General features: G+C 43.3%; 1 non-coding gene across 1 annotated transcript; it reads left to right on the top strand.

Annotated features, from left to right (window-relative positions):
• The first annotated feature begins 14,844 nt into the window (after positions 1 to 14,844).
• On the top strand, positions 14,845 to 14,936 carry trnar-ucu (transfer RNA arginine (anticodon UCU)). Its single transcript is given in 2 exon segments — positions 14,845 to 14,881; positions 14,901 to 14,936. It is a non-coding gene; the product is annotated as a tRNA-Arg (tRNA).
• The last annotated feature ends 7,816 nt before the right edge of the window (positions 14,937 to 22,752 follow it).

The following is a 22,752-nucleotide window of genomic DNA, read 5'->3' as shown; positions in this document are numbered from 1 at the left end:
TTCTCTCTCAGAACGTTGGAAAATGTTATCAAACCTCTATGTGTTTCATCTCTGAGAAATATGTTCACATAAATAAGAGTCCATTAAGATATATAGAGACCTGACGTCTGACCCACGTGCTCACCCGGAATAGAGACCTTTCCAATTCCAAATCTGTGGGACCGTGCTGCAAAGTCCGAGCGACCAGATGGCTCATCACCTTTCTCGCCATATTAACAGGTCTTTCTAAATGCCATGAATGCGGGAAGTGCTGTAGAAGGTGCTGAATACTTGCGTGTGTTCAACGTGTTCACACTGAATAAAGACATTAATCATTATAAACGTTCCTGGGGACAGTTCATCATGAACGTCATCACATTATGGAGAGAGCTATCAAATATGTAGCCTGTGGGATGTGCTCTCCAGTCTCTGTAGAACTGATTTCACATCTATATTTTCGAATTGTGAGAGACGTTTCAAGGAACCTATTCCAGGAATAGGTTTAAGCGATCATCTCAACTCTCAGTACACCAACTGGTTTGCATTTGGCCGCAAGTATTTACCTGCTCCATGTGAGCAAAACAGTTAGTTCACTCATCGACCCTGTTGAGAGAATAGAGGATCTCACTGAGGGAAGGAATTCACTCACTCATCGACCCTACTAAGGCAGCGTAGTGTTTACATATCGCAACAGCAATTGAACATTGTTGTTCTTCACATTCAGGCCTGGAATCAAAGTTGGAATATTCTAGATAACAATCAAATAAATCAGCTTTGTGTTAAATGCTTTGAGTAGGTAATGAGCAAGTTAGACGTAGTCAAGCCGGTGGAGGTTACAAGCTTGAATTTCCCTAGGCATATGTCAAGGTGCAGTATGGCAACCTGCTAAAGAAGAGGACATGGATTGAGGCTTGGCTGATTGGCAGAAGGCAGACAGTTGGGTAAAGGGGTCTTCTCCAGGATGGCAGCCCGTGACTAGTGGATTTCAGCAGGAGTCAGTGTTGGCAACACATCTATTCACATTATGTATGAAGGATCCATTCAAAGGAATTGAGGGTGTTGCTGCTCCATTTGAAGAAGATACAATGATCGGCGCAAGGGCAGATCTTCTTGTTTAAGCGGGCATGCGGCAAAATGACTTGAACAAACTGAGTGCTTTGAAAAAAATAGTTGCAGTTGTGGTACTTTGTGGAAAAGTGTGCGAACATATGATTGGTGGTAAGAGTAGTGGCACAAACAATTTTATGAAAGCAGAAAGAATTCAAAGTTCAATTTTCTCTTATGATTCATATGCAGTTTCAGTTGGTGTTTAGGAAGGCAAATACAATGCAGGCGTTCAGTTCAAGCGAATAGGAAAGCACGGGCAGAGGTTTAGACCTCAGTCAATAGGAGGCTCTGGGCAGATGCATTTGGAACATTAAGAGGAGGTGTTGGTGATGATATATTTTGAGTGGTGGATCGGAGGTTCATAATGGCTGCCTCAGTGGCGATTACCCATGTCTTGCTGGCTCAGCGATGTTGGTTTAATATCTACTTTGGATGACTGTGGATTTGGAGTTTGCACATTCCTCCCCAGACGAAAGATGTGCGGCTGACGTTCTTTGGTCATGGGAAATGCAGAGTTTCAGGAATTGAGTAGAGGTGTGAGTTTGAGTGTGATTCCCTTCGCAGGATTAGTGGGGGCTTCTTGGTCCAAATGGTCGTTCCACATTGTAGGTATTCCGTTAGAACAATGTTGGTTGCTGAGATTTACGCCTTGTATAAGACTTTTTTTTAAAAAAGGGGACAGCTTCCATATAAACACAGTGAATCTCTTGAACGATATAAGGAGTGGAGGGGCATTCTTATGGAGGATATTATAAAGGTCAATCGAGGATATGAGATGTCATCAGAACATAAAGCTAAGTATAATAGAAAGAGAAGCTACAATAATTAAGAACTTGAGACTCAATAGGACTTTAAGATTAAAGAGCTCACATTTGTCTTGAATCTCAGCAGATGTAGAGACATATAATGTTCACTTCACGTCAGTTTACACCATGGAGAACGACATAACGGGTACAATTAAATATTGATGTTTTGAAAGTCGTTCACATTGAAAAGAGGAAGGACTGGAGGACCTGGAAAATATAAAGTTGGATATTTCCCTGGGATCTAATCTCCTGTATCGCGGAAATTTGTGGGAAGTTCGGGAAAGAAACCTTTGGAACTTTCGTAGAAATATTTTTATCATCTATTATGACGAGTGGGCCGCCGAATGACCAGAGGATGGCTATTGTGCCTTTGTTTAGAAAGGAATTCACGCAGAAGCCTGGGAGCCATAGGTGATTGTGTCTGGTTATGGTCGTGGGTAAGTTGTTTGGTACAATTCTAAATGATAGGATTTATATGAATGTTTAGATACAAGGAATGAATCAGGATAATCAGGCTGGTTTTGCACAGAATTGATTGAGTTTTTTTAGGGCGTAACCAAGAAGATCAATGAGGACAAAGTAACAGACTTTGCTCATTTGGACTTCAATAAAACATTTTACACGGTTCCACATGGTTGACTAATTCATAAAGTTAGATCGCATGGAGTTAAATGGAAGTTTTCCACTTAGATATAAAATTAGTTTAACAGAAGTATGCTGAGAATAGTTGTGTAGGGTCGTTTTGAGGCTGAAGGACTGTATCCAAAGGTGTCCCATTTGCTGAGAGCACATTCATTTTTTACATTTAATTGAATGTTTTAGGTGGCAAGATAGGAATAAATTTGCAAAATTGATAGTAGAAGGTTGTGAAGCGATTTTCTCGTCAGGTCAGTTTCTCTCTGGCCTCGAGTTTAAAATGCATGTGGGAGAGGAGTGGAGACGGGTCATTCGTCCATCGTGAAGCGCACGATATCAGGCATACATCTATTCTAGTCCCGGTTAGAAGCAGTTACCTTCTTCCTGTGATCTTAAATGACATAACAATGGTACTGAAGGTTGACCTGGTCACACTGTTGTAACCCCTTTGAGGAGCGTATTCTCATGGTCACATACCGAAGCAGTCACACAGGCACATTCCCCGAAAGTGACAGTTTCCTCAGGATTCTCTCCACTTCATGTGCTTTACGTCTGTAAGTTTCTCCAGAGAAAGGTGGCTTGAAGTGGAAGACAAGGCACTTCGCCAGAAAATGTGCACCGTTGTGCTGAGCCACGATATGAAATGGATACTGAGCTGAAATAATCGAACACGATTCTCATGTGTAACTTTCACGAACAGAAATCCCACCAAAACAAACCGTCTGACTCCTGGGGTCTCATCTTGTTCTATTTCAGCCTCTGTCACACCTCCACTTTCCCCTGAACGTCCAGTCCCGATGTCAATGAGCTGTTTGATATAAACACAGGCACATCGAGAAAGTAATCTTTATCTCACAAGCAGAGCCAGGGAATGTAAGCTGCAAGAGCTTGCTCTCGGCTGAGTAATGAGACATCACGGTCTCATCGTCCTGATTGTCAGATAGACTGATTCCACAAATATGCACCGTAATAGTTATTACCAATTGAAATTGGTAATTGGTGCCAATGAATACCGTGACTATCAGAACTATCGGGGAGAGTAGTTTCGACCTCTTCCTCACCGAGGGACATTTTGCAAAGGATGTCCTGTTACTTCACAAACTGACCACCTCGCAGCTGGCCATGGAAGTGTCTAGCACAAAAATGCCCTTTGGCCCACTAAGTCTGCGCCAGTCCAACACAATCCCCTGAACGGTTGTTATCTCATTTGGCGTCACTTTTGTCAGAGAGGGAAACGTATTCAGTAATGGAAGTTTACAACTAAATGGATCTTACCTGCTTTTTCTCTCCTGACAGGCGGTTGGTTGCAGATGATTAACGTTCCTTGCCTGAGTTATACACATTTCACCTTATCCTGCGATTTGAATTTGAAACAAGAAAGCAGGGAACAAGCACTCTTCAAATTCACTCTCGGCTCTCAATTACAGTCAGAAAATACTTAACTGCAATGAGAAATCCTTAGTGGAATTAACGTCCATCGCGTCAACACTTGGCCACAACTGCAGAAGCGCGCTACTAAATTCGTTTCAAGTTTATTTGTTTGAATTCAATCACCACAGTTTCGATAGGGTTAAACGTCAGGTCATGTTTGGACTGTGTAAACAATCTCGATGGTTGAAATGGTCATTCATTTAAAAAGAAAGGAGAGATTGCAGGAAAAACTAAACAGATCTGGCAGCATCTGGGGAGAGATAAACAGAGACAACGATTCGGAGCTTCTCCAGGAGTTTTTCAGAACTCCATTTTCTTTCACATCTAATGTCATACCTGCCGAGTTCCTTGAGCTGTTTCGGTTTTTGTTTGAGAGTCGGAGTGTCCACAACCCTTCACAAGCCATTCAAAAATACAGAAATGCATTTGTGTTTCCTCACTGATTTGGTTTCCGTTTGGCTACATATTACTGACCCTATTAAAAACCAGAAAGTGCACAGCAAAGGAGGTAGATGGATAAGAACAGCGACCGCTCCATGCGTGGGTGCACCCTCTCGGTTAACAGCCAGACGAGAGGACTAATTGCTTCACAGAGTCCCTTGTAGCAGGCCCCTTGCAGGATCTCCTAAAGCAGACTGTTAATGAATTCAAGCTTTTGCCTATCCTTCGCAAAACGAAAATTGTCTTCAATTGGTTTGACGTTTCCAAAATTAATCCTGGAGCATTCATTGTGGACAATGGGAACAGTTTGATCTCACACTTTGCAGACACATACATGTCACCGGGAACTAGCTCTCCTAAAAGCGGAACCTTCTCCCTTCGAGTCTTTTGAGGAATATTTTTCTGAACTCGGTAAAATCTCGGAACTGTGCGGTAAAAAAAACAGATTGTGTGAGAACAGCTGTCGCTCTGTTCCTGGGTCGTGGGAGAACAGCAAACTGTCAGTGAAGAGCCGAAAACAATGACTCACCTCGCGACAGAGACTCTTGATCCAATGGCTTCAATGATCCCCGAATGCAAGCTGCAGCCTGCTCCTCACATATTTACAAACATCTTTAATTAGTATGTAGTTTCCAAAGTAAATCCTGGGCAATTCACGATGAATACATGGGAATAGGCTGATACCACCCTTTACAGCCACATGCATGACACCGGAAATAAGTTATCCTCCTACAGAGATCGCCTCATTTCCAGCCTTTCAGTGTCCTACCTGTTCCCGTATTTTCTAATTGCCCCGGAGCTGAGATGAGATTTGACTTCCTGACGTGCAGGAACAGAATCCTTCAATGTCACAGATCAATTCAAGTCCGGAGTACATCAATTCAAGTCCGGAGTACACCGGCCTCCGAAAGAACAGAAAGATTTCTAAACTGTCTCTGCCCAGCCGGCCAGTTAACCCTTCATTTTCCACTGAATCCGCGCCCCAAGGAATATCTAAAAATTCACAAAGCTCGACGCTGGGATTTCTGTTTTGCTTGCTGAAAGGTTTCCCATTTGACAATTGGCAACATTTTCCTAGAATCTTTTCACAATCCTCTGCTTTGCACCATGTAGAGAGATAAATTAAACTCCTTTTGTGGAGAGATTCACGACGATGGAAATATTTTCTTTGGAGCAAGTTTTCTGTATGTCAAGAAATGAGCAGACCTGAGAACATATCGATTTGTTGGGATGGTTTTTCTGGAGTTGCAGAGATAACTCATCCAACAAGAAATCATTTAAAATCAACTGTGAGTGAAACATGCTCGGTATTGATGAGAGATTGAATGCATATAACGGATCCATTTTCATGAGCAGAGAGATTAATAACATGGAAATAGTCGAGTGAAAAAAGATGCACTTCTATCGCGCCTTTCAGCTCCACTCCAATCACAGGCACTGAAGCACCTGTGAAGCAGATGTGTCATTGTCAGTAATAATGTGCTCATCAGGGCAGTTTGTTCAAACAAAGGTTAAAAAAGAAAACTCAGAACTGGCACTGGAGAGAGCAGTGGGAATATGTTTTACTTTAAAAGTTTGTTCTGTTCTACTTTATATCCAGAATAGTGAAGGACCGGAGATCCCAATCTCAGGGGAAGGGGTTACCCACATAAGAAATAAATGAGGAGGATGTTCTCACATTCAGAGGGTTGCAAGTATGTAGAAACATTTACAGCAGAGGCCTTTCAAGACTGAGTATATTCAAGGCTTCAATTATCTCTCTGTTAATAGCATAGAGAAAGGGGCAGTGTAAAATGTGTCCAAATTTGCTGGCAATACACATGCGTGGGAGAGAATGTTATGATGAGATCGTGGCAATATGAATAGGCATATAGATAGTTTGGGTGAGTGGGCAAAAACTTGTCAGATGCAATTACATGTCCGGATTATGAGGTCATGCACGTTGGTTGGAAGATTCAAAACACAGAGAACCATTAAAACCGACAGAAAGTAGAAGAAACGTGTGACAGTGTTTTCTTATATACTCCACAAACAAAATTTAGTATCATATTATTTCCATGATAAAAAGGATGGCTCCCTTTACGATTGCTAACAATGAAAGAGATGGTTTCCCAGGAAAGAAAAAAAAATAACTGAAACTAACAGCCAAATCGAAAATTTAGAAAAGACTTGGATCGTTCCAATAGACGATGTTAATGTTTATGGTTCTCTACCATTTGTTTACAAAGGGGCTGGGTGTGGGAATTAGGGGAACTGCGGAGTGGAAGTCAGATTACCCATGATTACACTCATCCTTCATCTGTCTTCGTTATTTTGTACGTTTTATTTCGCATTTTGCTTCCTATGAGTGCCCTTGTAAACTGTACCCGCTGGTGACTTATTTCCCTGGTTGTTTTTCATCACAACCCGAAAGTAATCAACATTCGTTTCTCCTGAATCTCGGTAATCTCTGATCAAATGTCACCAGCACATCGACATTTTCCACGTCGGTCTGCCTTCTTGAAATATTAATTGATTTGCCACTGTGTTACTGTTGCATAAATCAAGAATAAATCAAACCGCACCAATAGCATCTAGGATGTAAACGCAGATAACTGCAGCCGCTCCCCAGACTACCGCAAACGGTGCGATCTCAGAAGCACACATTGTACATCCAGGAAACTCAAAACAACAGAAACACACTTTTGGGTTGTTTCTCAATCAGCAATCGAATTTTACATTGGTAATGTCAACAGTTCCCTCACACAAGGAACTACCTAATGCTGCAGACGGAGGATAAAGTGTGGACTGTAGATACTGGAGATCAGAGTCAAGAGTGTGGTGCTGGAAAACACAGCAGATCAGGCAGCATCTGAGGAGTAGCAGAATCGACGTTTTGGCCGAATGTCTAATGAAGTATTCATGTAAGAAACATCCATTCTCCTGCTTCTTGGATGCTGCATAACCTGCTGTACTTTTCCAGGAACACATTCTCCATTGCTGCAGACTGTCACACATTGCGAGATTCCAGCCACGGAATCAGCGACACTCAGTGTCATGAGTCAACTTACTGCGGACACCTGGCAGTGGTGTTTCATGTCAAGTTGATCTTCAAGAATGTGTATCGTGAGTTGTCTGTCCTGTATAATGTTTCCTGCAGTCACGACATGCAATACTTTTTTTTTTTTCAAATTTGTCTTGCCTATGATGGGTATTTGGTCCATTTTTTGGTGAATTGTTTCAAATATGTCTTTCGCTTTATGCTGTCTCATAACTCTGAGTGGTCAGAGGAGTCTGGCTGTACATGCTGAGACATACTTTTACGTATCATTTAGAGAGCTTGGTTTGTTGGGTAATGGCATGTCCTCCTGGCGTTGGTTTTGACAAGAATCTGCGGGAATATCTATTGTTGCAAAATATTTCTGGAAGATCCACTAAACAACACAACCAGCTGTTCCAAGTAGCAATGCACAGCGATGACGAGGACAACAAATTCGACTGTGACAACACAAATACATTGGGGCCAGCTAAACAGAGTGAAGCCAGAGAATGTCTGGAATGACGAGACTCGTCCAATGACTCCATTAAAAAACAAGTTGATCTGGACTCAATATATTGGGACATGCAAATTAACGACAAGAAACAACAATTGAATGCAGTGGGAAATAAATCAAATCAATTCGAAACGCTGCAGGACAGCAGAGCTTCACATGAGTTTCATCTGCCTTGAAGATATCACCGAGAAAGGGGAGGAAAGGTCCGCAAACCAACTTCCCAAATCCATCGAACTTCCCCACACCATCTGCATCCTTCACCTGAACAACAGATTTTTACACAAACCTTGAAACTCTGAAACAGTCAGAGCTGCCCCAGCGGGAAAATGAAAACTGGCATCCAACGTGACAACTGAGGTTACCAAACGCCACCAGTTGGATGTCAGAACTAACTGAGGCTGCACGCTACTTGTGCATCCCCTTGTCAATAACAACCTGCTTGATTATCCTCATCCCATTTTCCATCATTTACCGTTGTATGCCTTAAGCATTACAAATTCACAGTTAAGTATCTCTGAAGATTATTAGAATTTCTGCCGCTCTGACTCATAGGGACAATGATGTCTGGATTCCAATGACTCGCAAGCAGATAAAGATTTTTTTATGTAGAGCTACTCGAACGTTTATGACTCTTATCTTAAATCTATGATTGATTGATCCATCCATCATCGAGAAATATTTCGTTAAGTGTACCCAATCCATTAGATTAGATTACATTACAGTGTGGAAACAGGCCCTTCGGCCCAACAAGTCCACACCGACCCGCCGAAGCGAAACCCACCCATACCCCTACCCCTACATACCCCTTACCTAACACTACGGGCAATTTCCCATGGCCAATTCACCTGACCCTGCACATCTTTGGACTGTGGGAGGAAACCGGAGCACCCGGAGGAAACCCACGCAGACACGGGGAGAATGTGCAAACTCCACACAGTCAGTCGCCTGAGTCGGGAATTGAACCCGGGTCTCAGGCGCTGTGAGGCAGCAGTGCTAACCACTGTGCCACCGTGCCCCTTATTATTTCCTACATCTCAATACTGTCTCCGCTCAATCTCTCCTGCTCTCACAAAAGCAAAGCCAGTCTGTCGAAACTCTTTCATAGCTGAATTTCTTCAGTCCAGACAATATATTGGCAAATCACTTCTGCACCATTTCCACAGCTCTCATGTCGCTTATTTTATGTGAATTGCAGAATTATACATAACACTCTAGCGAGAGACGAATAAAGACTGGAAATAAATGTGGGGAATTCTCAAACATTGGTCTTTTCCAATAAAGTCTCTTTTCCTCGATACTGTTCTGCGTCCTTTTCATGAATCCAGTGCTCCAATAATATCTGGTCCATGCAAATCAAACACTTTACATGAGGATTAATAACCCAACCACATTATATGATTGCATTAAGTGGCTTAAAGCTCCTCATGCTGATATTGGTGCAAGTTCACATAAGAAGAGTGACAGCTGCAGCACTTACTTAACGGTGTCAATGTGAAAGTGAATGTTACTTTGTGCAAAGCCCCAGTGGCATGTGAGGAAGGATAGAATGGAAGAATGGTGATTGGGAAAGGGAGAATCTTCTCTGAGATTATGTACAGATAAAGTTTGAAGCAAGAAAATCATCACCTTCGAGAGCATTTTACCCTTAAAAATTGATTTCTTCCTTTCTGCGTTTGTTTTGCAAGTGTTATGTGGAGTAACATGGAACAAATGCGCATTGCTGATACTCGGATTTGAATGCAGGTTGCTTCGGCCACAATGCAGAGGATGAGCCACTATACAATCACATGAAAAAATAACCAACAGTAAACGCAATAAATGCAATGACTGAGATTGGCGAGGAACAGCACCACATGCACAAAGGATAACCTACTGAGATTGGGTTGTATCGTCATCTTCGATGTCCTCAGTGGCAGTGGAAAGTCCATCACTGAGAATGTCGAAGACTGATTTCGATAGATTTCGAGAAAAGATGAATTTTACAGGCTTAGCAAACAAATTGGTGAAATGTTGGTTTAAATAACAACGAAGTTTCTCATCATTACGAAGGTTGTAACTACGGTTACACACTTCAATCACACTGGCTTCCAGGTCTGGAATAACAGAAATTTGGCGACGCAGTGGTGAAGATCCGATCGGAATTTGAGAGCGGAATGAATGCGAGAATCTTTACTCTTTCTGCCAGTGACCAAGTCCGTGAGCATGCAATTCTTCTATGAAGGCAGAGATGTGCGTGAAAAGCCCAGGATGGGAGCTCCAAACGAGGCTGGAGCAACTGGAATAGAGAGCTGTGGGAGAAAAGGCTGGGAGTTCTAACCTTATCTGAATACACTTCAATTGACATGGCGCAGTAACCTAGGATTGATGGAGAGTATCTTGAGCCATTTTAATCTGAACTGAAATAGTTTTTGACAGCATACATTTTTGTGGATTGAGGGAGGATCTGCCCCAGGGAATTGTCACAATTATAAATAAACATTTCGCAAAGACTGAACTCGGCTAGGTGTGTCCGAGCGTTGTGAAATTGGCTAAATCTCAGTGCACTCTGACATTTCTCATATTTTGACTTTGCAGTCGGTTGATTTTCGGGAAGGAATTTTTAAAATATTTTTCTGTTATTGAAATTCCTGCTAGCTTGTTCTGGTCTGGTCATTGATGTAACATGAACAACCGAACATTAATATGATTTTGGTTTTCTGTTCGACGTTCCCTCGAATTATGGAAGAACAACAGGACAGCAGAGGTGAAATTTATCAGAACAGCAGTGATCAAATTGAATGAATGGGCAGAAAGAGGATGAATGGAAGCTTCATGGGGATAAATGTATTTTCTTTGCCAATGAAAGTACCCGCATCACAAAGTGTCTCACCTGGACTGACAGAAATCAAGTCTATAAGTCCTTATAAACTTGAGGTGGGGAGAATGTAAACACAGCCAGCTCCAAAAAAAAGAAACATTTGTTCTTTTCTGAATCTCAGTCCCGGACTGACTAAGATGACCTTTGGAAAATTATTTTGCACAATGTCCGAGGAGGACTTACAGATTCGACCACGGAAACCAAATTAAATATCAAGATCGCTACACTCCACCCCCCCCCCCCCCCCATTTTGACACATGGTCCTCACTGTGTATTAATTGGCACGGAATGGGAATAATAATCGCGTTGACAGGGTTTACCAATGGGGCCACACCACACCCATTCCCTCATTCTGCACCCTGCCATTGTCCATTCACGCTTGTCCTTCGGCGTGGCCTGCGACTCGACCTCCCATAAGTCTGCTTTAGATTACAAATAATTGACATACACATGTCAACTGATCACTTGGCGGCTGCTGGGCTGCTGTCCTTCCCGAAGAGTTTGCATTCGCATTGCCTTGAGAAAGGGAATCGTACTTTTTCGTGTGGGCTTCACATTTACAGACAACGAATGATTTAGGCGGTAGGACCGCTTCCAGGAGGTCAGAAGTCAGACCACGGTGTATTTTGGGCTTTCCAGTGGAGGTCAAGAACCCCCTGTGTTTCCACAGAGTTCCACAATTATGTACAACCCCGAATGCATACCTGCAGTCTGTGTAAATATTCTCTATCATTCACTCAGCCAGTTGACATGCCTCAGTCAAGGCAATCAGCTTTGTTGCTTGAGCTGACAGATGACAAGTGAGTGATTCCGCTTTGACTACCTCGTGGCTATTTACTACAGCATACCAAACACCATTGTGGCCTATCCGTTTGCCCCTGAATGCGGACCCATTCACAAAAAAACGCAATATCCTGATACTGTGTTTGTGAAGCCTGCACGCCTGGTCTTGGTGAGTTACAGCGACACAGTCATGTGGGTCTCTGTCTCCTGTTGTGGCGAGAAGGCTATCAACATTACGGACGTTACATCTCGTTATTGTAATGTTAGGCATCTCCAATAGTACAGTATTGTTTCTGAGCCAACGTGCTGCAGACATGTGTGCTGTGTTTTGCTCGAAAAATAGTAAGGATCCATGTGGGACCAGGAGGCTTAATTCTCCAAAGCCGACTGTGTCCCTGGACGCTACAACAAACTTTTGAAGCTGCAAACACGGCTTGCAGGCATATAGGCAATCCTGCTGCTACGGGGTCTAGGTTTAGCCAAAATGTAAGCTACCTGCCTCAATTTTCCCACATTCTCCTGCATCCGATCAGATGTCATGCATCTACCGTTTGTACAAAAGGCTTGTTTTGATTCTGACCCCCAGTGTAGGTGTGATTTTGGAGCGCATGTTCAGCTGCAACGATCTCTGGTTCTGAAACTCTAAGCCATTGGAAATTTCATTTAGAGGCGCCTCAAGGGTTGTGTAATGTGGGATAAAAAATCGACAGTAGGAGTGCAAGACCAAAAAGAATAGCACTTGTTACTTCGTGTGAGGCTTTGGAATTTGCAAATTGCTTGAACTTTGTCTTGACCAATGCACTTCCCTGATTCAGACAAGAAATGACCAAAGAACTTCACCTGTTGTTGCACAAATTGTAGATTTGCGACACAAGATTTGTGCCCATTCACGGCGAGATGGCAGAGCGACACAAGCGTATCTTTCTCACATTGTTCCTCTGTTGGTGCTGCTATTAAGCATTCGTCTACATACTACAGAAGCGCTGACCCCGTGGTTAAAACACAAATCTCCCGACTCCAGCATCGAGCCTCGTTAATTATGATGGGGGACTTACAGTCACCTTGACAAAGTCGCTTGAGTGTATATGATTTTCTGTTGAGTGGAAAAGTGAACCAGAATTGACTTTCTGGGTGTACCGGTACACTAAAGAAGATATTTGATAATTCCGTGGCAGAAAACCATTTACTGTCAGGTGGAATTCGAACTGAAATAGTACAAGGATTAGGAACATTTGGGGCGGGCGGAACAACAGCATAATTGACTACCTGCTGGTCTTGAACAAAGCTCCGTTTCCCCGATTCACCTGGAATGTTTGCCTTTTCGACCAGAAAAATGGGGGCTCTCACCGGTGATTATCCACAGGGGATTATCACTCAAGCTTTCAGGAGGGATGCAAAGTAGTATCCTTTGGCAGTCTCGTGTTTTAACGGGTCTCGTGCTCTGCATGGGCGATACTCAGATTTCCGGGCTATCCTTATGGGTTCACAGCTTCCTATGAACCCCACATCACGTTTGCCTTTTGCCCTGCACTCAGTAGTGACCCTTCTTAATCTTGGGTCCGAAACATCTACCATAACTAATCGCCAGGCTACCCTTTTGGCGGGGGTTACCTGGACTGCTCTATCTGCCTGAGTTAGCCAATTTAGTTTCTTCATATCTCTCCTTATGTGTGTATTGAATCAGGTACTCACGTCGTCGCTGAAAACACAATCTTTCGTTTTTTTGTGCCTGCAGTATGCATCGTCTCAAATCCTGCCACCTCTCGCTGGATGCCTTCGCCAATGGTACGTGAGGAAAGGTGTCTTCCACATCAAAAGGATTTTTTTTCTCATTCCTTGACTGTTTGTCCCTGGTATGGTAGTTTACTGGCCTTGTATGTCTGCTATTATTTCGGTTTAACTTTACATTTTTTTTTTGTCTGTCTGCAACACATGCCTCTGCAAAGTCAAATAATTACTTATTTGTTTCCCTGTGCTTTTATTGGATTTAAAATAAATGTTAATTTACCATTACAATGGGCATTAAATTATTTTACAGGTTGCAGTAACAGCGAGGGCCGAAGTGCCTGTACTGCATTGTGACGTTTGTTGTTGTCAGTTACGTTTCCTGCTGGTTTCAGATATTTCTCCTCACTCTGGAAGCTCCCGGTCGCATTGTCCAGAGATTTCTCTGCACTTCAGCTAATCGAGGCAACTGTATTTCCTGCTCAGAATGTGATCTCTCTCCAATGGAGAGAGGAACATTAAGTCGGTGACAAAGCTGAGATCACTTACGTTCTGTCCAGAATCAACAAATACCATCCCGATGTTCCAGTTCCTGTAACTTCAACATTACACTATGTTCCCACCCTTCAGGCTCTCTGCTTATATTCCTGATGAAAGGCTGTTTGCCGAAACGACGATTTCACTGCTGCCTGAACTGTTGTGCTTTTCCAGCACCACTCAAATCTAGACACTGTGTTCCCAAGCCATCATTTCAGTCTCTGGTCTGCTGCAGTGCTCCTTCAAGACACAACATAAGCTGTAAGATACGCAACTAATTTTCTACCGACAGACCATGAAAACTTTTGGACCCAACATCAAGTTCAATAATTTTAGAAACCGTCTGCCGTCTTACACATACTTCACCCACCCTCCCTTCCCATTAGTTATGAAGACGGATCATTGGACTCGAAGCGTTAACTTTCCTTCCTTAGCAGAGATAGACAAGAGCTGCTGATTTTGTTCGGACCTTTTGGTTTTTCTTCTGAGTACTTTGTTTTTCTCTTGTAATCGCCAGATACTGGAAGCGTCTGAATGCAGGAGGAGAATTTCACAGGAGATGAAAAGAATGGCAAGGATTTGACCACTCCCATTGTGAAGGTACGCGAGCTAGGTTGGGGATGTAACTCTAAGCGCAGAGAAGGCTGAATAAGAATCCGATTAACGTGCTCATTTTATGAAGAGGATAGATATGTGTGACAGGGATAAGCCTGTATTGGGAAGGAACAGAGTAACATAAATGAAAGACAGGAGACAAGGAGGAGATTTGGGAATAATACTTTCACCTGTAGAGTATTGATTATCTGGAAATTATTATCTGAACATGTGGTAAAGGTAAGTGTCATGAGAACGTTTCAGCAGTCTGTAGCTGAACACTTGATGAGCCAGAGCACTAGTGGATAAGGACCAGGTACCAGAAAGTGTGACGAGGACAGACAGGCGCGAGATTGGTGTCCTGAATGCAATGCATCAAAGGCAAACTTGTGGGCTTAACGGCAACATAAGGCGCGGCTCTGTGGCGCAATGGAAAGCGCGTTGGACTTCTACATCTCTATTCAGGTTGCGATTCAAAGGTTGTGGGTTCGAATCCCATCAGGGTCGTGTTTTAATTTATGTTTTGCAAAGTGGTCAGACCAGACTCGGCTGCTCATCTGCAAAACCGGTAATATTCGTGCATAAACCGAACTGTCTCGAAACGGAACACTTTCCTCCCACAGATGTACATTATCGATGTCTATTTATGGTAGAGATCGATAAATGCCTGTTAGCCAGTACGACGTTGTGGATGGGCTGGAAAAAGACATACAATTGTTGTGTGAGCCATGATGATATCAAATTACGTGGCAGGACAGGATCGGTGTTAAGAATGGCCTCCTTCTGCTCCTTTGTGTCTGTGCCATTTCTGGCCAAGATTTTTAAATAATCACATTGAGGACAATATGAAGTAAACGCCAAATAATATTTTGGTCTCATCTCCACTTTGCTTCCCTCCCGGCTGGAATCGACAGCTCTTGTTTCAGCTTCAGATCAGACAGCGGAGGATTCTCACAAGTTCTCCTTCAGGCTTAATGTTCCTTCACATAGGTTTCCAAGTGGACACATGGAGCAAACAATTGGATTCTGGGGATTCAGGGGCAGATTTCCCCTTTGCTGGGCTGGAATTCTGGCCAAGGTAATGAACGTGAATTTCTGACATTTTGAATCTTACTCTGGATTCTTGCGACTTTACGAATTAAACTGAATTTAATTTGCCCTTGCAGAACATTATTCAATCCTCACTGTGCATAAAAACCATGCCACATTCTCGTGCACATAGTATGCTGAACATTGTTGATGTTGTATGCAGTGTGGGTCGATGTCTCAGATGAACATGCCAAACGAAGTTGGTGAAATATCAGTGAATCGAATTTTCTGACGAATTGAAGCCTATAGAAGGAAAACATTGCCTGTGACCAACGCAGGAAGCCATGGTAAATGTATGCAGTATTCAATAAAACCGATTTTCACCACATTTATCTATACCATTTTCCTGAAGCTGATGCTTCACAATCTATGATCCATTATCAGTATAACCACCTCTGCACTGCGTTTCATTTCAGATACACAGAAAAAAAGTAATTCGGTTGAGGGGCCCAGTGGTAAGATCAGGAGACGTTCGCCACCATTAGACTGCAGATGCAGTGGTGCAATTAGTTAGCTTGCTGTACTTGCATGACAGAATGGCAGCACATGAACTGCCAAAGTTGTGCATTGGATTCTCGCCAGGTCTTTGTTTTACTTATACTGACCAGAGATGATTGCAACTTCAAGCTGAAGAACAGTTTAAACCCGGAATATTACATTGCAATAAAGTGCATTTGGCACTAATTTTGCACCGACCTGTAAGACCAATCTGAATTCCATCTGACCAGCATTTTTACATGAAAAACCGGAAGTTTAACAAATGATCATTTAATTGCCTTGAAGGTTGGTGAGTCTATGACTGTTGAAGAAAAGGCGTTCTGCACTCTTACTACTCTCTGAGAAAGGCAGCTACCTCGGCATCTATCACCCTCAACTTACATCGATGTGCCCTTGTGCCAACCATCACCATTTGAAGAAAACGCCTTCGCTGTCCACCTTAAGGCAAACTCTGATAATCTTTTATGTCTCTATTAATTCACTTCTCAACCTTCTTATCTCTATCAAAAACAGCCTCAAGTCCCTCAGCCTTTCCTCGTAAGACCTTCCCTTCAATGAAGGCAATATCCGAGGAAATCTCGTGTACAACCTTTCCAATGCTTTCACATCCGTCCTATAATGTGGCGACCAGAACTCGACAAGATTGGCCATACCAGACAAATTTCTGGAGCTGCAAAGGAATCGTTTTGCCCTGAAACTCAATCCCTCTGGCAATAAAACCGAACACACTGTGCTCATTGCAAACAAACCCATTAACGTGTGTGTTAACTTTCAGAGTTTTATATACGTAGACGCCGAGATCGCTCTGCTCATCTAAACTTCCAAGAATATTACAATTAGCCCAGAACATTTTATTCTTGTTGTTCATTCCAAAGTAAATCACATCACACTTTTCCACAATAACCTCCATATGCCACCCCTGAGTCCCGATCTGCAGATTATTCATGTCTGTCTGTAACCTGCAGCAGACTTCGGCACTGTTGACAACTCCATCGACTTAGTGTGTTCTGCGAATTTGCTCATCCATTATCACATGCTCGAACCCACGTTATTTATAAAGGTGACAAATAGCAGTGGACCCTAACAGGAACCTTGTGGTACACCATGAATAACTGAACCCCAGAATGAATATTTTCCATTAACTACCACACTCTGTGTTCTTTCAGCGAGCCAATTACTGATCTAAACCGCAAAATCACCCTCAATCCCATGTCTGTGTATTTTCTGCAACAGCCGACCGTGCATTCGTGAAAATCATATCCATGATGTTAACCACTTTACTCTCATCCACTTGTTTTTTGACCTTTTCAAAAAGCTCAGTAAAGTTTGTGAGCCACAACCTGATATTCGCAAAATCGTGTTGACTGTAGCGAATCAACTTCTTTCTGCTTCGGTGATCATAAATCATATCTCTCATAACCTTTCCCAAAACTTCACCTTCAAGGAAATACGGCTCACTGTTCCATACTTTCCAGCGTTCTCCCTACTACTCTTCGTGAAGAAGGGGACAATATTTGCTGAACTCGAGTCTTCTCACACTAATAACATAGACACTGACGAAATAAAGTTGGTAGTCAAAAGTTCTGCAATCTCCTCCCACGATTCCCAAAGAAACCTATGATACATCCCATCAAGCCCAGGGGACAAATCTACTTTCAGGATTTCAAGAATTGCTAACAACTCGTCTTTATGAATATAAATTTCGTTTATTCTTACAGATTGCATCTCAAAATTCTCTTCAACAGCATTGTCTTTTTCATTTGAGATATGATGAAAAATAAACATTCAAAGGCTCTCCTATCCACGGACTCCGTTGACGACGTCCTCCTACTGTTCTTGGCAGGCCCCAATGATATCCTAGATATTCTTTTATTCTTGAAATGACAAGATAAAGCTTCCGGTTTTTAAATGACCCTGCCAGCTAAAGACTTTTAATGTCCCCTCTTTGCTCTGAGTAGCTCTCTCTTTTGGCCCTTCCTTGCTAGCTTTTAATTTTCAAGTGCCCTAAGTCAGCTTTCATATTACATGTTTACATGCACGGCCTTCTCCATCTTGACAAGAATTTCAACTTTTTGAGTAAAAATGGCTCCCTGTCTCAACCTCATATTCCCTGCATGACGCACTTACACTTATCAAGGACATGCATGAGAGCTTACCTGAACAAGCTCCATATTTCAGGTTTGCAAAACCCCATGCGTTTACTTTCCCATCTGATGCATCCTAACTCATGCTGATCGCATCAAACTGGCTTTTCTCCCAGCGGTAGCTCATGCTCTGCGATATATATATATATTCCTATGCATCACTAAATAAACATACCGAATTGTGGTCACTATTACCAAAGTGCTCAATTATCTCCAAATCCAACAGTTGACTTGCTTCATTACGCAGTACCAAATCGAATATGTTTTTGATTCTTGTTGGCCTGTCTACATGCTGCGTCACGAAACCCTCCTGCACACATTGGACAAAGACTGACCAATCAGATCTCCTCAAACAATAACATTTCCAATCAATATTTGGAAAGTTAAACTTCACCACTACAGCTACCTTGTTACTTCCGTTCCTATCCAGAATCATCTTTGCAATCTTTTCCACCATATCTCTAGAACATTTTGGTGGTGACCTCTACTTGCCTCATTTTAATCTCAGCCCATTCTAGTTCAGCAGATTGAGTCGGGTCCTCACCAAATATCCTTTCTGCTACCACAGCACTGTCTTTGACTAAAAATGCCACATCTCCCCCTCTTTAACGACTTCCCTGTTCTTACTGAAAAATCGAAACTGAGGTGCAAGGAACAACCATTCATTTCAGTGCTCCATTCATGTCTCTGAAATGGTCACAATATTGAAGTCCCAGTTAACAACCCATGACAACGGCTTTATCCCAGATGCTCCTAGCGGTGAAGTAGGCACACCTCAAACCATCTTCATCCTTGCCAACATTCACTCGCAAACCCGAAATCCCGTTTATGTCCTAACCACTCAAAACTTCCAGCAAACCGCAGCTAAAATTCAGGTTCGCAATCCGCTGCTGAATTCGTTTAAACCCTCCTGAGGAGCTTTAGAAAATTATCCACTCAGGATATTGGTACCCTTCCGGGTCAGGTGAAAACCATCTTGTTTGGAGAGGTCCAACCGACTCCAGAATGAGCCCCAACTATCCAGATATCCAAATCCCTATCATCTGCACTATCTTTACAACCACGTGTTCATCTGCTCTCTCCCTATTCTTTCCCTCACTATAATGTGGCATGTGTAACCAATCAGAGAGAACAACTCTGTTTGATCTCGTTCTAAAATGTCACCCTGGATCCCTGAATTCCTTCCATACATCCACATCAATTTTATTATAACTTGTTAGTGCATATGCGAAACATGACCTCGGGCATCTCCCCCTCCCCTTAAGGGTCCTGAAAACACGCTGAGAGACATCACAAACCTTGGTAACGTGGAGGTTTCACATCAATCATGATCCTGCCCTGTACCCACATAAACTGCAATCTGTCCCCCTCACCATTTAGTCCCCAATAACTATTGCTCTCCTCCCCTCTCCACTACCCTTCTGATCACAGGGACAAACACTGTGCCAGAGATCTGTACACCATGGCTTACCCCTCGTAGGACATCCCCCCAAACGTACACTACGGTATGCTTGTTACAGATGGGCACAGCCAAAGTGGATGCCTGCACGAGCTGCCTGTTCCCTTTTCGTCTCCCGACTGAATACCATCGACCTGTTTCTTGTACCTGAAGTGCAACTGCCTCCATATAACTCCTCCCAATTCTCCTCAGACTACCCAAAGATCCAATGCTCAGCTCCAGTTCCCTAAAGCTGCTGCCAAGGAGATGGAGTTGGGTGCAATTCCCGTAGATTCAAATGTCAGGGACATTACAGTAAACTCTGAGATCTCACATTCCACAGGAAGAACATTCAAATGGCCGACCATCCATTTCTAATATTGTGAATTCACACACACACACGCACACACACACACACACGTGTGTGTGTGTGTGCGTGTGTGTGTGAATTCACAACATTAGAAATGGATGGTCGGCCATTTGAATGTGTTAGGAGAATGTTCGTGTGTGTGTGTGTGTGTGTGTATTCAGAATATTTGGAATTGGTTGGTCGGCCATTTGAATGTGTTAGGAGAAAGTGAGGACTGGAGATACTGGAGGTCAGAGCTGAAAATGTGTTGCTGGAAAAGCGCAGTAGGTCAGGCAACATCCAAGGAACAGGAGAATCGACGTTTCAGGAAGGTGTGTCCAGCAGGCTAAGATAAAAGGTAGGGAGGAGGGACTTGGGTGAGGGGCGTTGAAAATGTGATTGGTGGAGGGAGGTCAAGGTGAGGGTGATAGGTAGGAGTGCGGTGGGGGCAGAGAGTTCAGGAAGAATATTGCAGGTTAGGAAGGCGGTGCTGAGTTCGAGGAATTTGACTGAGACAAGGTGGGGGAGGGGAAATGAGGAAACTGGAGAAATCCGAGTTCATCCCTTGTGGTTGGAGCGTTCCCAGGCAGAAGATGAGGCGCTCTTCCTCCAACCGTCGTGTTGCCATGGTCTGGCGATGGAGGAGTTCAAGGACCTGCATGTCCTTGGTGGAGTGGGAGGGGGAGTTACGGGTGGTGGGGTTGGTTGGTCCGGGTGTCCCAGTGGTGTTCTCTGAAACATTCCGCAAGTAGGCGGCCTGTCTCCCCAATACAGAGGAGGCCACATCGGGTGTAGCGGATGCAATAGATGATGTGTGTGAACGTGCAGGTGAATTTGGGGTGGATATGGAAGTGTCCCTTGGGGCCTTGGAGGGAAGTAAGGGGGGAGGTGTGGGCGCAAGTTTTGCATTTCTTGTGGTTGCAGGGGAAGGTGCCGGGAGTGGAGGTTGGGTTGGTGTGGGTTGTGGACCTGACGAGGGAGTCACGGAGGGAGTGGTCTTTTCGGATCGCTGATAGGGGAGGGGAGGGAAATATATACCTGGTGGTGTGGTCCGTTTGGAGGTGGCGGAAATGACGACGAATGAAACGTTGTACATGGAGGTTGGTGGAGTGGTAAGTGAGGACCATGGGGTTCTGTCCTGGTGGCGGTTGGAGGGGCGGTGCTCAAGGGCGGAGTAGCGGGAAGTGGAAGAGATGCGGTGGAGGGCATCGTCGACTATGTCTGGCTGGAATTTGCGCTCCTTGAAGAAGGAGGCCATCTGGACTGTATGGTTGTGGAACTGGTCCTCCTGGGAACAGATGCGGTGGAGACGATGGAATTGGGAATATGGGATGGCGTTTTTTCAGGGGGCAGGGGGGGAGTCGGTCGGTTTATAGTAAATGTCCGTGTCGATTCGGTCACCTGAGATAGAAATGGAAAGGTCTAGGAAGGGGAGGGAGGAGTCTGAGACGGTCCAGGTGAATTTGAGATCGGGGTGGAAGGTGTTGGTAAAGTGGAAGAACTGTTCAACCTCCTCGTGGGAGCACGAGGCTGCGCCGATATAAAGTGGATGAACTGTTTAACCTCCTCGTGGGAGCACGAAGGCGTTCGGATATAAAGTGGATGAACTGTTCAACCTCCTTGTAAAGTGGATGAACTGTTCAACCTCCTCGTCGAATGTTCTTCCCGTCGAATGTGCGAGCTATATGTATATACATATGTGTATGTATATATATGTATAAATGTGTGTGGGCGTGCATTTTTGTGTGTATGCATATATATTTAAAAGTTGCAAAAGAACATTCAGTAAAACAGCATTTATTCAAAAAAATATCTGATTTTGTGGAGTGTTCTGTCCTTGGGAAATACCTCAGTTACATAAGACCAGCCATAAAGACTCCCTAAGTGAATATCCATCACTCACGAGAGATACAGAGGTGATTTTTGAAGTCGATGACGTTTGTCATGTCGCTGGTCCTGCGCTGTGTTAAATTCTGGAAAGGACGTTTAGCTCGTATCATATTACTAATTGTGCTACAAACTCGCACAGTCCATTAAAACAATCCAAAAGCTATTAGGTTTATCTTATTGGACATTTTGCCTGTTATCAGAAAAACTGGAATAGAAATGACAAAGCTGTTTTTAAGTACTGCTATGAAGATTACAGAATTCAAGCATGAATTATTTTCGTGTCTTGTCACTAGATATGGTTGGGGGAGATGAGTGAGAATCAAATGAACTCACTCCCTTCTTTGTGATTGCAGCCAAATTTTCTACTGCAACAGATGAAAGAACAAAGGTGCATCACATCGGCAGGTCAGTTCCAACTCACGATAGTGTAGTTTCTTTTTGATTCTCGACATCTCCTAAAGTATTAGCTGAATGGGGAGATCAGGATCCTGAAGGTATGCTGAGACATTGCGCGAATTATTCCCACACTGTTGGCATCACTTTATATCATAAAACAGTTATGCAGCAGACTGTGCTAACTGGCTTCCCTTTAATGCTGAGCTAACACAAACAGCTCAATTCTTTTAGAATTTATAGAAGTTCACGTAGAACAAGCTGCTAACGCTTTCCTCACAATCAGCTCATTCTACACTTAGTCGTGGTCAGTTGCAGGTGTTATGAGGCTTCTTTCCAATTAACGTTAACCAATTAGAGAGTGTGCACGTAGCGTGTACCCATTCTAGCCGCCCAGACTCCCTGTCCCGATGAAATTCGCTCCTTGTGTGTCTGCACGTATCTTTACAAATATTTTAGAATCAGCTTCTAAATAATTTTTCCTGAGAAAAAGTAATCATTTTCGAATTCAATAGCTGTAGA

Source organism: Chiloscyllium plagiosum, unplaced genomic scaffold (assembly GCF_037043375.1).
Source record: "Chiloscyllium plagiosum isolate Xiang-an unplaced genomic scaffold, Cpla_swu_hap1 HiC_scaffold_82, whole genome shotgun sequence".
Lineage (NCBI taxonomy): Eukaryota > Metazoa > Chordata > Chondrichthyes > Orectolobiformes > Hemiscylliidae > Chiloscyllium > Chiloscyllium plagiosum.
The sequence above is the reverse complement of the archived record's forward strand: the minus strand, read 5'-3'. Positions and strand labels throughout refer to the sequence as shown.